Raw genomic sequence first — 13555 nt, forward strand, 5'->3', positions numbered from 1 at the left:
TAGAGGCGGCATATATGTAGCTAAATTGATGCCATGACTCAAGGTGTCCAAATTTTGGTTTATTGCTTTCAACTCCGCCATCATCTCGATGATTGAAGACTTTTTGTTCTATCTGCTTGGAGAATTGGATTTCATTACGTCATCTTGGACAGTTGGGACAGGCAAAATGAATTCAAACCACTTGTGTTTCAACATCTCCGTCCCCTGGGCTTTCCTTGTTACTTTCTCAAGAGAAGGACGCATTACATGCCTATATTATTTCTAAGGTAAAAATGAATTACATGCCTGTTGTGGATCTATATCTCGTCTTGGTTGTAACATCTTTGACTCTGATCAAGCTATGAAAGATGGATGTCCATCAGACATACACATACATCACAGAGATGGAGATCGCTGGATATACCCCATCGACGGATATTCTCTACCCTTCGGTCTTGGATGATCTATTTTAGATTATCTCGGTCGATCTATTCTAGATCACCTAAGACCAATATACACTCTATAGTCTTCATGATCTTAGCTTTGGACGATCTACTATATCTCGTCCACGGTCGAGCTATATTCTCCATCGATAGATCTGGCTCTTCTCTTAAATTAGAAAATTTAGATAGATTGAAATTCCTCCCGATCGAGTTTCCTATAAAAGAAAAATATTTCATCCGAATCAATCTACGTGATAAATTGAAAAACCATCAGGACTTCGAGACGGATATGACTCCAATTTCTCCTATAATAAAAGTGCTCCGTGACCCTCAAAGTAAACTCTGAACTCCTTATTCTCTCCTTTTATTGTTTTCATCCTCTAACTTGAACGTCGGAGGGTCTTCATCGAAAACACCCCGATGAAAATTTCTTTACAGGTATTTGGACAGAGCTCCAGTGACGATTTCACTTCGACCACATGCACGTTAATAGCTGACTTCAGACGAAGAGATCAGGAGCAACAATGCCAATCCTTCATTTTCACCATCACATGTATGCGATCGTGGTTTAAGCACCGTACAAGCAACATTTGATGCAGGCTTGGGAGTGGGACCTATTTGCTCCAATTCTGCAAACAACAAGCATAATGCAGTTGGTAGCCCAACCTCTTTGGACCATGTATTGGGGTCCCGGGCAGAGGAGCAGGAAAAGGGTGGATCACATACTAATGCAGGTGACCGAATAGATGGTTGGCAGTGTCAGGATGCCGCCACCACCTGCACAACTGGCCACATTTCGCCACCTGGTTGAACAAAACATGGTTATTTGTGGGATCTGGAACTTTCACCCCATAAAAGAGTCATACAGAATCCCACGACCCCAGCAAACTTTTTTTTTTGGTAAAATACCCCAGCAAAAATATTGGTAGCAAATGATACTTTTTTTCGTTGATGGAATTACCGGGTGGAACCCAGCTAAACGCTGCATAAATATGAAGATTATCATACATATAATAAAGGATGAGACTGGTTACAAATCAGACAAGTCAAAAATATATCCTCCACCGTAGTATATTATACATGTGCCAGCTTGTCCCACGCCCAGAGGGGGGACAATGGAACAGCTCTCTCTTTTTTTTTTTTCCCTCTTATTTCCACCTCATTAAAATCAGCAACTCCTCTCGTTATAAAAACTGGTCATGTGGGCCCAAGAAAAAGATCTATGGTGGCGACGTGATCTCCCCTGGGTCGCAGTCCCTTATTCGAACCTCCAGCACCTTCCCCTTCCCGGTCCGACGAGTTCGGCAGCACTGCCTTCGTGGAGCCTGACACAAAAGAATAATAGAAAAAAGAAGAATTATAGCATAGCCAGCACGTTCGTTTAATACAAACAGCATTCCGGCATGAGAATTTTAAACATTTCCGTTAACTTTCACCGGTAAAGCACGGAGAGGATCCTAAACCAAAGAGGGCCAGCACATCGTTGTATAACGTCAACAAAGGACCGTCTCAACGGTTCATATCTAATTGTCCGGTGCTACACTCCAACTTCCGTGTCGCACTGTGGGTGGACCGACTGATTCCCTTATGTAATAGTCCTCAAAAGACCAACTCCGCATCTATCGTCAGATCCTGAGGCATTCTATATTTTTTTTCACGCGCTCTTTTTTTATTTACGAAAAGGACAAATATGAGACTCTCAACACGTACCCGACTCCACGCGGTGGGGTCCATCCTGGGGGCGAAGGCCCTAACCGCCTCCACCTTCAATGCAGCATCGAAGCCGCGCCGGTCGCACGGCCACCCGCCTCGGACTCGTTCCTGGAGTACTCGGTCATCGTAGCAACGCTGCCCTCCAACTCCTGAACCCGGCCCAGGAAAAACATGAGAGGCTGGTCGCAGGGGTCCGGTTCGAGGGGCCGGGTGTTAAAGGTGAAGGGCCCGTTGCTGGAGCTTCTCCAGGTCCGGAAAGTCTGGAGCGGGACTTCCAGATCCTTTGGGGCCAGCACCCAGGGGTACAGCTGGACCGTGTAGCCCCAGGACACGGACACCGACCACTTGTAGCCCCCGCCCCACCCCCAGCCCGACTCGTAGCAGAAGCACTGCTGAATAATTCTGGCCGGGTCGAACCGGGACACCTCCACCAAGGACCGGAGCGCCTCGATCTGGGTGCCGCCGCGCGGGGATATGGGCTTCACGTAATCGAGGTGGTGCAATGATACCAGCGGTGCGACTGGGTGCGCCGCGAGCATCCCGTACGCGTCGCCTCGGATGTCCATCTGGAAATCAAAGTAGACTATAAACAAGGTCCGTATACGTAACGTATGGTATTGGATTTTTTTTTTTTTTTTTTGTTTTCCCTGACATGTCGTAAGTTATTGTGCAGGAACAACGACACGAGGAGAAAGAGGTTGGCGAAAAGGCCATGATCTAGGACGATGCCACGTGGCAGAATAGTAAAAAATTGTGGACCCTGATGAACCGAAAATCGTGTAGGCGACGCAAACAATAGTGATTGGACGTGTAATTTGGGGCAAGCAGCCCAAGCCCAGGGATACCAGATAGGCCCATTCTATCGCAGGCAAACTCAGTAAAAATTTCGTACATCAATTGACTCTTCATTAATTACTGATTCTGATTGATCATGATTGATTGTGAGATAAAAAAAAATCAATCAAAATCCATAAAAAAATTTTACATGTGATATAATGAATCCATCTAATAAGTTCTTTAAATCTAAAGATGTCAGATAGACTCATTCTATCGTAAGCAAAACCAACAAAAAGTTTATACATCAGTTGGCTCTTCATTAATTGCTGATCTTAATTGATCATGATTGATTGTGAGATGAAAATGAATCAATCAAAATCCACAAAAGACTTTGCCTTTTGCCTATAGTAGAATGATTCTACCTAATAACTTTTTCCAAATCTAGGAATACCAGATAGATTCATTTTACGTAGGCAAAATCAATAAAAAATTTACATATCAATTAATTTTTTATTAATTATTGATCATAATTGATTGTCTGGTGAAAAGGAGACAATTAAAATCATAAAAATTTTATCTATGATAGAACGAGTCAACCTAATAATTTTTTTCTTAGTATAATAATTAATTTTTTTATTAATTACAATCTTGATTAATCATGATTGACTGTAAAATAAAAAAAAATTAATCAAAATCTATAAAAATTTTGCGTACCTATCTAATAATTTCTCTAACATGGTCGGCCGAGACCATTATAGGTGTGCCACAAAGATTGCCATGTGGCGACAACTACAAGTTTATTGACGTGTTAAACCCGATGCCCTATAGACAAGGAAAACGTAACGGTCTGTCATTTGACTGTGCATTTTTTTGGGGCAAGTATTTTTGGTAAAATTTGGGGTAAGTATTTAATAAAAGTGGCTTTGAGTTCCTGAAAGAACGAACCCAGTTTACCTGAACCAGCTCTAAACCGGAGACAGAATGATTCGTACCGCGTGATGCTACCAATCCCCTTCATCTCCGCGGCGGGATAAAACTAATAATACCGGATTTTTGTAAAAACAAAAGGGAAAGGGGAAAAGAAAGGGAAACTTCACCTGGTGGAAACCGGGTTCACGGGTCAGCGGGACGCCGAGCTCGGAGAGGCAGGACTGGACGCGCTGGTCGCTGCCGTAGAAGTAGTTGTAGCGGTCGAGGCAACCGTCAATGACGCCGGCGAGCGCCGCCGCGGCCGGGCGGCTGAGGGCGAACCCGCCGCCGCCGAAAGCCATGCCGTACGAGTGCATCACGTCCTGCTCCACGCTCTCCGATGGGGCACCGATGTACCGCATCTCCTGGTGATCGTACTTCCCCAGCACTGCCACCAGGTTTTCCGGGAAGAACACCGTGTCGTCGTCCCCCATCACCAACCACCGCACCCGCTCATCCTCCTTCCCCAACGCCCAGTACGCCTCCGCCACGATCCGCGCCATCCGGGCCGGCGCCGCCCGTTCCCCGAACCGCGATGCGTCCGCCGACACCCGGAACGGCGGGCACGTGCCCGGCCACGCCTGTCCCTTCGCCGGCTTCTCGTCCAGCCACACGTGGCCCCGCATCTCCCCGGGTCGCCACCACAGCTCCGTGTAGCTCCGCCGCTGTTGCCACGTCCGTGCCGACCCCCCGATGCCAAACACGATGTGGGAGAGATTCGTCGGGGCCGGGTCGCTCCACCAGAATCCGGAGAAGCGGAGACTGGCCTGGGCGCAATCACGGCCGCTCCACCAGAATCCGCCGGAGGTTACGGCGGAGTAGCAGACCAAGACGAAGGAGAGGACGAGAAGAGAAGCCTTAATGCGACCCCACCGGTACTCGCCACCGTCGGCCGCCGGAAAGATGTAAGCTTTCCACCTCCGGAGCATCTCCTCCCCGCTTCTTGGAACGCGAAGACCCAAACTGAATTAGGGAAAAGAAATAAATAAATAATAAGAGAGTGGGGAAGCCCCCGACAATCTAATATCTAATATTGAGAAGAAGAAGGCAAAAAGAGAAATCTTTTCCGACCTCCGATCTCATCAGAATCTGGCCTTATCTACCCTATCTGGTCACACTTTTCTCTGGGGCACCATGCGCATCCCTTATCTACCTTATGCATCGTGTGGTATTGAAAAATCTTGAGAGATGGTATCCTGGTCAGACATCTATTCAACAACTCCGATCGAGCCAAAAATATCTATCACATTAGTATAAATTGAGAGGTGTGTCTCTCCTTTATAAAGTTCTATCCTTCCGGGACTCGACGTTTCAGGTCAATTTTATGGGCAGAAAGATCTTTTCTTCCCTTTTATTTTTTCGAAAAACAAGGGAAGAAGAAGAACCTCTTTTGGTCGAAAGGCCAAGGCAACTAAAGGGTTGAAGGATTAAATAGCTCTTGTTGTTGGTATCAAACGAGTCGATGCGACGTTGTTCTTGTAACGCAGAGGAGGGGAGGAGAAAATGGTATTTCATTCAAGATTTCCATCACATTTTCGTGAACCGGTTGAAATGGCTTGAGACAGTACGGCAAGGCCTCTTGACTTCGCTCCAAACTCATATCTGCCCTCATTTCCCGATTACGGACCATCCCGGGGAAATGTTGCAAAGTCTTTATGATTAACAACATTGTTTAACCACATTCTGCGGCTTACATTTCATTTTCAATACTTCCGAGCTAAACGTCTGCACATGGGTTGGCTGCTTGCAAAGATGCTCTTGATTTTCACGAACATTGGTGCCTTCACTCGGAGTTATAGGATTGGTTCGGCTGGATTCTATGAGGCACAGCTATCTTCGGGGTTGGTAGTTTTGCTGTTTTTCACTTCTTTGTATTTCCCTGTTGCCCTGGAATCAAGGAGAATGTTGAGGTCTGTAGCTAATCGAGCCAAAATAGTGAGGTCAGTTCTTTAGTCTCACATCGATTGTGAATCAAGAGAGAGTACGATTTATATAGATTAAAATCTTCTTTCCTCGTGAGACATCTTTTAAAGGGTAAAATTGTGAGGCTCCATACGACAGGATCAGAGATCAAAGCGGACAATACCTCACGTACGCAGTTCGATGATAAACTGACGTTTTTGTCAGAGACTGAAAAACTATCACCCTCGTTTTCGAGGATGTTTCTTCAACATAAAAAGAGTCCGAAAGAGTGAAATTCGTGGCTCAAACTTAAGAAGGTGACAAAGAATTACAAAAGAAGATAAAATTCTTAAAAAATCTCTTCAACATAAAAAGAGCCCGAAAGAGTGAAATTCATGGCTCAAACTTAAGAAGGTGACAAAGAATTACAAAAGAAGGTAAAATTCTAAAAGAGTTGAGTATGAGTTAGGCAAGAACTACGTCATACAAGTAAAAAATGTTGGAGAAAAAAAGATGAAGAGGGAATCGAAGTCCTGAACGGAGGAACTCCTTGTAGACGGCAATGTAGCTGTCTGAAGGACGAACAACCCGATCTTCTTCATCGGAGGGCATCAGTTGATACCGATTAGGGATGTGATAGTAATTCATTAGCCGTTCAATACCGACCTCAGACAATTCAAACCTCTCAACTAGAGGTCCAAGAAGATTCTCAGGAACTGGCCGTTCATCCGACTCTTTAGGATTGGAACGACCTTGTCGAGAAGAGGCATATCCAGGATCATCCAGAGGAATTTTCTCAATCTTCCTTCAGACAGTTAGAGTCCGAGAACCTTAGTCTCCCACTAGATTCTCACCTCCAAGCTCTCTACTAGAAGAAGCCATAGAAAAAATCAAAGGCAAAAACTCAAAAAAAGAAGATAGAGAAGTATAACCTCAGGAGGGAAACGACGATGGGAAGACTGATGAGGAAGAAAAAGGACCGACGATGATAAAGACCGACAATGAAGAAGATGAACGATCACGATAAAGCCTAAACCCTAGGGACCTTACATTCTAACTGCAGAACAGAAACTCAGGGGTTGGGGAACAAAGACATCGGAATCAAAAGAAAAGTTGAAAGGAAGATGACCCCTATTTATAGACTCCATCAATGATCACGATCAATGCAGAAAATCGTGCCTTCTTCGAAGATTTCGACATATGGCAAAAATCCCGGCCGACCATTATTTCGGCTTTTCGATGCACCACCATCGAGATCATGCCAAATTAGTCGGATCTGCATGATTACAAGTCGGGCTAATAGATGACTAATACGTGGATGAGTTGGGTACCTTAACAAATTATTGTTCGTCTACCCAATCTTCTGCAATCATTATGAAAGATTGCCTCGAGCATCGTGGTATTTAATGCCACACAACCTGCGATGCGACAGAGCCGCCGTACGTTCTATGAAACGACAAAATGATGGTTTCACTCAATGAAACGACAAAGCGGCTGGACTTGTCGGAAAAAACTATTTGGATCCATATGATAAACTCCTTTCGTCCGATTAAATTTACACAATCAGACTCAGGAGTTGGGAGGCAAGTGTTGGGATAGATCCTCATCGCTTAGTCGACTAGGCTTCTTCCTCGCCTCTCAACTGATCAAATATGCTGCACTGATTGAGTTGCTGTGATATTCAATCTGATTTGGATGAGTCTAGACCTGATCGGCGTTCAACCGATCAAAATTGACGGGACTTGACCGCCAATGGCAATGAACTTAGTCTAGTCGGTGTTTAACCAACTTGGTTCGACATGCAATCTATGACTCTTAGGTGATATTCAACATCTAGCCGAATACTTCCTCGATTCCGTACCGACTATTTGTATCGATGACAGTTATGAGCATTAACTATATGCGAACGTGGAGTGCAATAATCGCCCATGAGCAGCCTATTACTCAGTTTTAATGGCAATTAATGAGGTAACTGCCCACTAAATACCATAACTCTCACATTTCGACTATTCAAGGATGGGGGTTGCATGATAACGGCTTTTCTAGCCGTATAAATACTGGTAAGCAATGGAGAATCAGGTATGCAAAATCAAGTTAGGCTACACTCTGCTATTTTGAGCTCACATTTTGGCTCTCTGACTGTTTTCTTTCTCCGACTGACTTAGGCATCAGAGGATCCTCCATCGGACAACTTCCGATAAGAAGACTTTCTTTTATGGGTTTTCTGCCCTTCGTCGCTCAGACGTACGACTCAGCTCCCAGCCGACTATCCCATCGGGGACAGGCCACAACATTGGTGGTGAATCTCACCAAACTTCTACGAATCAATGGGACAATAAAATCTTCTTGTTAGAGTTTGTCTGACAAAGAATCCTTTAATACTCAAGTTAGTCGAATTCTAGAAAAATGATGGGAGAGAGAGTGTTCAGAGAGAGAGGGAGAGAAGAGTAAAAAGAATGATTTAGCTAAAGGTCTCTCAATTCTGCCTTTATAAATAATGGGGTTCACGTCCATTGCTAAGATTAACAAGATACACGCTAAGCTAGTATAATCGTTATCAACATTATGCCTATGTTCTTGATGGGCATTTACCATCTTTAAATAGTCTTCAATGAGACTTGTTATGAATATAATATTAGTACCCTATCCGATGGCACAAGAAAATTTCGAATAAGCCGACCATCCACTTTAGCCTACAAGCCCCATATCGGCCCCAACCTGTACATCGACTGCAGGTTTGCCTGTGGATTCCTTGGCTCTTCACCAACGCCATCGCGCTCAAGCCGTCAAACCCTGCTTATGCTGTCGATCTCCTACCTCATCTGTCAGCCCCGATGTTGGCCCCCGAACTTCTCCTAGAGCACCCAACTGTTGACCTACCCGCCAATCATCGAAGTAGTCCCTGCTGTCTGCCCCTGAGGTGCACCCTTTTTACCCTTCATTTCAGTAGCTATGCTTGATGATGCCCACTAGAAACCCTCACACGGTCTGATCACATCATCTATTAAGTATCGCTGCTAGCCATGATGCCCATAAGAAATTCCTACACAATTTGATCACATCAGTCATTAAGGATAGCAGCTAGCCATGACATCTGCGAAAAACAATTGGCCACACACGAAAAAGAGTTACATCAATCACTGTGCCTTAAGTATTTAAGTCACAGCCACTATGAAAAATGGCTGACCACATGCGGGATTGGACGATATCAATTATCAGGTCCATCAGAGTTAACGACGAAAATGATCGGCCAAAGCTGCCGCCACTCGCTAAGTTCACAGAAATCAAGAATATGCCTACGGGGCAGAGTGATCTCCGACAATTATTCCCTCCCACAACTTTATAAATAGGGGAAATAAAGGACCCCTTATGGTATGCAACCTATTTTCTCATGCGCTCTTCTCCATCTACTCTTGATCCCTGATTTGGATATCGAAAGGTTCCCACTGGAATCATTTTCGACCAAAAACTTATTTTGTAGGTCCGATCGTCATCATTTTCACCGAGCCTCACCTCGCTCCAGTAGCTCCAGCTCGAGCCAAAAATCTGCCGCAACATGACTCATAACATTTTTCAATTGCTTGATTGAATTTGAATGACACTTTGGTTATCATCAAAGTAGAACACTTTGGATAATACCATGGCTAGACACTCCAATTTATGCTGAGGTCAGGTTAACAATCACCATATCGTCACCTATAAAGGCAATGCTGTAGTTCTATGCATGTGTAGTGGCTTTGTTTTTTTCGGTCTAATGAAATCATGCCCCAAAGTGTGAAATGTGGTGCTTGGTTATACACGTGTAGGGACCTATTTGAGAACCACACAATATCCCGTGGGCAGGAGAGTGCCACAGGGTGCGAGAGCGAGATAGCGAGAGAAGAGTGGATATTGGCTATAGTTGCTGTAACCTAATCCCAATCACGTTAGGACAAGATTTAGGATGGGTTTGACATCTTGTCATTTTTTCAAAAATAAAAATTAATTTTTTATATTCTTTATATATTTAATAATAAAAAATATATTTAATATTTTTTTTAATTATAAAGACCGATAATAATGGAGAGAAAAGATAAAAGGGCTAACAATATGACTAGAGATAAGGATAAATTTAATATCGGATAGAGAAGTAAATTAGAGAAGAATGAAGATGAAGCTAGCGATGCAACCACGGATAAAAGATTACTCGATGTCAAAGGAAGAGACGATCAATGAGGTTCGAAGAATCGATGTGGTCAAGTGAGGGCAATGGGATTAAAAATAAGATCGTGGAAGAAGAAAGAGGGGTTGGGAGGAGAGGTTTGAAAATCTACTTTAAAAAAAAAGAAAAAAAGAATGGAAGCAAAAAATTTTTGCTTCCATTTTTTTTATTTTTTTAGAAATAATAAAAAATATTTTTTTATAAAAAATAGAGACATGGTAACCAAATATATTTTTTACATTGGATTTTTTTTTGGTTAAAAAAAAAAATACAGTACCAAAGGACCTTAGCAGTTGTTTGGACGGTTCTGGGAAAATTCTGCAAGAATCTTATTGTAAAAGTCTGGGAAGTCCCAGCCCATAGAAAAATTATTGATTGGACCTAGTTGACAGTGGATCAGGGATAATTAATATCTTATTTCTCCTTAACAATATGCATTATCATGTATTTAATACTTTTCCCTCCTTAACATCTATTTAATGCCTTATAACTAATAAATTATCCTTGGTTCACTGTGAACTAGGTTCAACCTATAATTTCTTTAGCCCACGGACCTCTTGGCCGGGAAAAGAAAAAAATTTATTTTTTACTCGAACAAGATTCCAGGCCCAGAGTGTTGAGTTGATATGGACCATCATCAAAAACTTTCCCATCGATAAAGCCATCAGGCCTTTAGTAGAGCTTTAATTTGACGGGACCTGGACCCCTCCCTGACCCTTGCTTCCTTTCTATGATTCCGCTTTTTCCTTCTCTTCCTCTCCAGCAGACTCTTCCCGTCCCAGACTTGTCGGATCGTTCCCAAATAAGCCCTATGGTGGTTCATGTAAACAAAGGATGTGTCTAGCCAACCAATAATAATAAAAGGCAAAGAAAGAAAACAACGCACACATTCAAATATTTCTTCTGATATTAAATATTATGTACTGATAAATAAACAAAGAGACACAAGAATGTAATACTCCTCATGACAAGAGAACTGAAAATTTTATCCTCAACTGGATGGGTTAGCACCTATTTCACTATATCAGGACACACAGTGCATGCGTGGGTACCGTTAAAAAAAAAAAAAAAAAGCCGCTCGTTCCGGCGAGAGTGCCAAGTTTCATGTGCGGTTAGGTGGGGTGAGGGTCTCTTTAACCACATGAATGGAGCATGACATGACCCTAGTTAGATTCGACCGAATTCGTGTTGTCCACAAATGTCCTGTACGGTGAAGCGATGAGCTAATCTCTAAGATTTTGATCTAATGATTGAAATATAATTTAACAGATTAATCAGTCTAAGATGCATTTTCCTTCGCACAAAATGTGTCAATATGTGACAAAGATAAGATAATATGAAAATATTTATTATTTATGTTTTATGAGCCCAGATTTCTTGATCAAGTTCGTTCATATATTAAGTTCACTTCTTTAACAGAGCTAAGTACATGAAAGAAATGGTGAGTTAAGCAATTTAGTCAAAGTTTCTTAACAATGGTAAAACATGTTCCAACCGAATAGTCCTTCTAGAGTGATGGGAGGATGGCTGAGCATTTCAAGATTGCCCATCGAATCATGTACAACTCTCGGCGGTGCAAAACATGCACTGCAGAGGACCTCGGCTCTCTTCTTGGTGGTATGAACAAAGAAAGCAATGAAAATATTTATTTTTATTTTTTGAGTAAATGGTAGGTGGCATCCATCTGCATCAATATGTTGGTTTGACGCATGGGCATTGGTAAGACATGCCGTGCGCTTGCCTGTTACAGTAGCATTCAAGAGGATGTGATTCAACTACCCTTCTATCACCGGTTCATAAATCCCGCAGCCACCCATCCCCCGACAAAAATGGCGGATAAGATACAATTGAAGGAACCCAACCAATTCAGTATAAGCTGGAAGTTTGAAACTTGCTGCCGGCTTGGCTTGGCGGACGAACGCGGGCGGACTCCCATATTAAGGATATATGACAGAGGCCTATCAGAACACTCGATGGGCCAGTTTTCTTTCTAGCAATAAGCCCACGAATCAGAGCACTCAATGGGCCAGTTTTCTTTCAAGTAATAAACCCAGGAATCAGAACACTCGATGGGCCACTTCCTTTCTAGTAAAAGGCCCAGGAAGTATTTCGCTCGACAGCTCGAGCTCTACTAATTGTCATATCCTAAAAGGCTAGCCTATTTGTGAATTGCGTGTCGTGCAGATCATGTAGATAATGCTCCATGCTTGCATGATTCCAAACATAATTGGATAGCCAACTCATTTTTTTTCAAAAAATTTTTGGTAAAAAGATAGCCAACTAACTTGTTCGCTAGGAGTTAAGGTGGTTCAAGAATTTGGAGGATCACATTCCAAATATCTTGGGGTCCCATGATTTTTGGTATTATTAGAAATCATATGTAGTAAATGAATTCTGCTTTCCTGAGAAACACATGTGGTCCATCGGCTATGGCAGGTCGGTCGATACTCCGTCTTAGCAATGGTTTGGCTTCCTTTCTCTCTCCAAAATTTCAGTGCCTGATAACATGGACCTTTTGCACCTGAACTCGGCAGTCCATCGTTATCTACTACCGGGTCTTTCTTGGAACTTTGAGCTTGTTCGTTCATGTTTTTTCTTCACAAATCACTTCCATGGTGTCATCAACGCCTCATTATTCTAGTTGCGGTCGTGATATTTTTGTTTGGTTGTCTACCTAAGAACAAAAATCGATGTACCATCAAAGGTTTGGATCACTAGAATCTGATGAAGGTGGCGGATCAAGGCACATATAGCTGTTTCTTGTGTCAGGTGGCGGATCAAGGCAAACCTAGATCAGACTCCTTGTAATATGCTCCTTGTATTCTGAAAGAGTTCACTATTTAAAATGATTCTACGACGGTATGGGTCTACTTGAGGCGTTCGGGACATGATAGCCTTCTACGGAGGGGTGATCCAAGAAGGGAGTGGACGGAAACTGAATATTTGAATGGAGTTATCTGAATATTGGAATGACTTTTGTTCCAATGCTTGCACCTGGAATGTATCTATGTCAAAATGACTAGGAGGATCCTGAAATTTTTGACATGGACCTTTTTTGCCACTACGAATAAAAGCTGCACAGGACCTATGAGCAAGATATGCTATATCAAAAAATCAATTCGTAAGTCAAATATTTGAAGCTTTAATTTGATCATACAATATCCAATTTTACTAATTTTTTTTTTATAAAAAAAAACTGCATGACACCAGCCCACGAAAGAAGCGGCACTCCTAGCAATTAGAACAAAAATTCTTCATTTGAGTTTCGAAATGGATCGATCAATCTGAATTTTTTTTTTTGATAAAATTTTGATCGAGTATAATTTTCAATCTGAAAAGAATCCTGTGGAATGACAGGAGGCAGGATTGATATAAAAATCGAGATCTATCTCTGAAGAATTTTAACTTTTTTCAAATTATTTTTACTAAATACATCTATTTCAGATAAAAGAGTCTCTTTAGAATTAGAAGAGGAATTGGATTCAATTTGTATAAGGACGGACCTCATTATTATAAATAAAAGATATATATTTTATTTTTAATAAGTAAAAAAAATAAAAATTGAAAGAAA

The 13555-nt window shown here is 42.4% G+C and overlaps 1 non-coding gene across 1 annotated transcript; it reads right to left on the reverse strand.

Moving 5' to 3' along the window:
- Nucleotides 1-1411: 1411 nt before the first annotated feature.
- LOC105056899 (uncharacterized) lies at nucleotides 1412-5079 on the reverse strand. The gene is made up of 4 exons (XR_012136741.1): nucleotides 4953-5079; nucleotides 4010-4844; nucleotides 2133-2701; nucleotides 1412-1747 (listed from the first exon to the last, which is right to left on the reverse strand). It is a non-coding gene; the product is annotated as an uncharacterized protein (transcript).
- Nucleotides 5080-13555: the final 8476 nt, after the last annotated feature.

This window comes from Elaeis guineensis, chromosome 14 (genome assembly GCF_000442705.2).
Source record: "Elaeis guineensis isolate ETL-2024a chromosome 14, EG11, whole genome shotgun sequence".
NCBI classification, from domain to species: Eukaryota; Viridiplantae; Streptophyta; class Magnoliopsida; order Arecales; family Arecaceae; genus Elaeis; species Elaeis guineensis.